This window comes from Engraulis encrasicolus, chromosome 17, assembly GCF_034702125.1.
Source record: "Engraulis encrasicolus isolate BLACKSEA-1 chromosome 17, IST_EnEncr_1.0, whole genome shotgun sequence".
Classification (NCBI taxonomy): Eukaryota; Metazoa; Chordata; class Actinopteri; order Clupeiformes; family Engraulidae; genus Engraulis; species Engraulis encrasicolus.
Genome location: NC_085873.1, coordinates 45,062,615 through 45,067,614, shown reverse-complemented (window position 1 = coordinate 45,067,614; position 5,000 = coordinate 45,062,615). Strand labels below are relative to the sequence as shown.

At 47.0% G+C, this 5,000-nt stretch overlaps 1 protein-coding gene across 1 annotated transcript in view; it reads left to right on the top strand.

The window, feature by feature from the left end:
• The window catches only part of LOC134466886 (protein sidekick-2-like), a 360,453-nt gene that overhangs the window by 268,160 nt on the left and 87,293 nt on the right, over window positions 1–5,000 (top strand). The gene's annotated exons all lie outside the window — the stretch shown is intronic.

Here is a 5,000-nt window from a genome sequence, read left to right as displayed (position 1 = left end):
CACACACAAACACAAACACAAACACGCTGCTACAATCTGTGCAGTGAAGACGCCGGCCAGTTATTAAACATGTGGATATCCATTTCTTTTAAAGATATTTTTTTTGGTCTTTTACGACTTTTTTGATGATAGGACAGTTTGAGAGGTGGACAGGAAGCGAATGGGGAGAGAAATGGGGAGGGGTCGGCAAAGGACCTGGGCTGGGAATCGATCCCTGGTCGGCCGCATGGCAGACGAGTACGCTACCGTTTGGCCACGGCAGAGGATATCCATTTCAGGGAAGTATCTAGTAAAACATATCTAAGAAGTCTTCTGTCACTTCTAGACAGAGGCTATGGTTGGCGGGGCACGTTAGCCCACCAAAGACTGAGGGGTCTTACACACCAGAGCGGTAAAGCGTCACGGAACGGCCGCGTTTTTTACCGGCGTCGGTGAAAATACATTGAAACCTATCTGTCCTTACACACCAACCAGCGGTAGTCGAGCGTCAGCGGCGCGGGAGCCGGCTCCGCGCCCTGCTGCATTTGGAAAATAGAACTCGAGCGTATTTTTCACGCCGACGACCGGCGGTGTCTCATTCAAATGAATGGCAAAGTAGCATGCTAGCTTTGGCTGTGGGGAGGGTTTTGAATAGGACTGGCCGCGCACGCCGACGCTGTCAGTGTGAAAGGCAGAGAAAAACACGCCGGCCAAAACTAAGCAGAAAGACCGCGCTCGTCCCGGGACCGTTCCGTTCCGCCTTGGTATGTTTTGGCCCTTAATCTCACTGATGACTCCCCACTGTGTGCTGGACACCTGGATGGCGTCCTGAAAGAGTATTCATGGAGAGACCTAACATTATTAGCTTGGAATCATTGAAAGTAAACAATTGAAGAGTATGACACGTACAAATGACATATTTGGTGGTTTTGGGGCAACAGGTTTGAGTAATAAACAATGTCCTACCTGCACTGTGATCCCACGTTAATACCTGGATCTTTACCACTACCCCAATTGAGTTTATGGTAGTAGGATTTGGAAAAACTTGGGGGCACTGTGGCGCAGCGCACTAAGCCTCCCACACTTGGGCATGCCCGTGGGGACCCAGGATCGAGTCCGGCCTGGGTTATTTGCCAACCCTACCCCATCTCTCTCCACACTCATTTCCTATCGCGCCTTCACTGTCCTATCCAAAAATAAAGGCCCAAAAAACGTATTAAAAAAAAGAATAAAGGGCCGTACACACAGGTCGCTGCTAGTTACTCGCTCAGCGGATGAAGTCAATAGAATGTCTACGTGTTCCAGCGAGTCTCGCTGGCGAGTAGGCGAGGAGAGTACAAGCGATGCGATGTGGGCGGGTTCCGAGATAAACTTATTTTATCTTCGAGCGACGCGAGTTAAGCGAGTAACCAATTGGAATGCAGGATACAGATTATTGACAGGTGACGTTGCCCCTGTGGTGTTCTGACCACCCAACTTCTGCACGCCATCACACTTTGAAGTGTTGAGGAAAATACATCCAATACAGTGTACACCATCAAAGGCTCATATGGTTGTGCACACGATCAACGTTAAACAGCGCAGGCCTACATTTTGTTTTGTACGGACGTTATTGGCGCGGACAGCGGGAACCATGACAACCAGTAAACAAAATCACCCAGAGCGAGTGGCAAGTAGGCGAGTGAGCAAGTAGCGAGTAAATAGCAGCGACGTGTGTGTACGGCCCTTTAGGAAAAAACTTGGTCAGGATGTATGAGAGGGAACGTGGCAAAGAAAGCTGTGCTGAGGATCTTGGGCTATGTAGTTTTTAATTATTCTTGATCCATATAATGTTTCATTAAAGTGAAGTCAAAGGTGGACTCTAAAGTTAAAGTTTCTTCAACTATAACCCATCTGAAGCTACTTTTGCCTTTTATTTCTTTTACTTTCATCATCATTGGCTGTTTTGAGATGCTGGTCAGACAGTCAGAATGGACCAGGAACTTGTTTAAAATTGAACAATACCATTTTGATCATGGTGGGCTTTTCAGGCTACGTATGTATAAAGTTGAAAACCTGATTTTCTGATCACTTTCCACTTAATGGATCATATTAATGGAATGTATTACGTATTGAATGTATTATGTGTATTATTGTGTATTATGCATTGCGTTTGTGCAGTTGAAGGATTTTGGGGAGAAGGACATTAAACAATTGGACTCTTATAATGGTCAGCCTTGCCTGTTCATGTTCATAGAATATTAATATAAATATGGAATGCAGGGCTTAAAGTGATACTGTCCCATTTTTGGAAATAAGCTTATTTTACACCTCCCCTTGAGTTAAATAGTAGGGTTTTACCGTTCTCCTGTACTTTCAACCGTTCTCTGGGTATGGCAGTGCAAATTTTACCCCCATGCTAGCAGTTAACATTGAGTCCTATGAGACCAGCTGGCGGCTAACTGGTCTCATAGGACTCAATGTTAACTGCTAGCTTGGAGGTAAAATTTGCACTGCCATACCCAGAGAACAGTTGAAAGTATAGGAGAACGGTAAAACCCTATTATTTTACTCTAGGGGAGGTATAAAATAAGCTTATTTCCAAAAATGGGACAGTATCACTTTAAAGTCCTCTCTGATCTTCTCAGTGATTCCATATTTTATTTACACACCCCCATTCCCTCGTATCGACCTCACCTTCCTCTGCCTGTCAGTCAGTCTCTCGTTGTCCATGTCCACCCGTGTCTTCCTCTGTGTCTGTCTTCCTCCACCTCTCTCTCTCCTCTGTTCCTTTCTTCCTCTCTCACTGTCTCCTTCCATCTCTCTGTCTCTCTGTGTCTTCCTCTCTTCTCTGTCTTTCTCCATCTCTCTCTCCTACTCTTTCTTTCTTTCTTTCTTTCTTTCTTTCTTTCTTTCTTTCTTTCTTTCTTTCTTTCTTTCTTTCTTTCTTTCTTTCTTTCTTTCCTTCTTCACCACTCAACCTCTTTCTTTGCCCGTCGTTCTTTCTGTCAAAAGTACTCGGAAGCTTTCTCCTGTGACGGGCAAACGCACACACACACGCACACACACACACACACCTTCACACACACACACACACACACACACACACACACACCTTCACACACACACACACACACACACACCTTCACACACACACACACACACACGCACACACCTTCACACACACACACACACACACACACACACACACACACACACACACACACACACACACACACACACACACACCTTCACATTGCCTGGAGCGTCCTGATGGGGACGGAAGTCGGGGGCGCTCAATTCTGGTCGCTGTGCCCCGTGACCAGGTGTCCTGTATGGGGAAACCGGCCCACGTATGCCCCCATTTATCTCCACGCCTAATGGATGGCTGTGTGTGTGTGCAGGGCCGCTGACAGCTTTTTCCCAGGCGCAGGACAAAAGGACGCAAGTCATTTGGAAAGGGCACCCAAATACATAGGCCACATTGTAATGAGGTCCCAATTCTGGGCCCCCCTCTCTCCCTGGGCCTGGAAGAACTGATCCCTTTGTCCCCGCCTGTTGCCTTCCCTGTGTGTGTGTGTGTGTGTGTGTGTGTGGGGGGGGGGGTGACCACGTCTGCTCCCTTTTGGCTGGCCTGATAATGGGGGTCTGTGACCTGGGATGAGAGGGGACTGATATATAGGCGAGTTAGTGACACATGAGACATGCATAGGCGTGTGTGTGTGTGCGTGCGTGCCAGGTCGCTTCCCTTGACCACACCCGTATCTGGGTCAATTTGGACTTGCGTTTGGGTTCACCAGTGCCGTTACTCTCAATTTTTCTCCAGCACACACACAGACCCGCGAATAGACACACACACACACACACACACACACACACACACACACACACACACACACACACACACACACACACACACACACACACAAACTGATGTGGGAAGGGGGAAGCTTGCCCACCCAGTCATTCGTGTGTGTGGAAGCCCGAGATAGGTGACCCTGGTGTGTGATGGACCCCAGTGGTGCACTCTGAGAGTGGGAAATTGCTTGAGGAACACCTTGAATTCAATTGTTTCCAAAGGCAATGTGATGGAATGAGTGAGAGAGAGAGGAATGAAGAGTTAGTGAGTATCAGGGAAAGAGACGGAGAAAGAATCAAGTTGAGTAAAAGAAAAACACCAATGTCAAGTGTTCTAGCCTTGGTAGTGCGTGAAACGCCCAGTGATTGGATACTCTGTGTAGTTCACCAAAGAGTATCCAATCACTGGGGGTTTATCACGCACTACTACTGCCTAGTGATGGGATACTCCGCGGAGTTGACCAAAGAGTATCCAATCACTGGAGGGTTTCACACACTACCAAGGCTAGAACACTTGACATTGAGAAATGGTGAAAGAGAGTGACAGGATTAACTAGAAAGGTGCACATGCACCTCCCCCCTCTGGTGGACCGAATGAAGCACTCACACGCCGGGAACGTGCAAACAAAGACACATACACACCAGGCTTGTACGAAATTCTGAATTGGATGAATTGGAATTCAAAGTAATGCCATAATACGACCACTAGGTGGTGTCATTACCTTGAATTTCTTTGATTGTAAGCTACACCACCCATTGAAAGTACATAGAACACCACCACCTAGTGTTCATATTATGGCATTACTTTGAATTCAAATTCATCCAATTCGGAATTTCGTACAAGCCTGATACACACAAACTCGGACGATCACATAACCCTCTTGAGAAAAATGAGGAGGGGGAGAGGGAAGGAATATGTAGGCTAAAGTCAGACCGGGGGCATCAGCATGGAACAGTCCATTTCTTGACGAACAACCATTCATAGCCAATCTATTGTTGCCTGTGTATGAGTGTGTGTGTATGTCTGTCTGTTGATGTGTGTCTATCTGCGTGTGTGCATGTGTGTGTGTGTTTGTGTGTGTGCGTGTATGTGTGTGTGTGTGTGTGTGTGTGTGCATGTGTGCGTGCATGCTTGTGTATGTGGTCAGATGGTGGTGGACTATCAGGGGAAATGGTAATTGTTG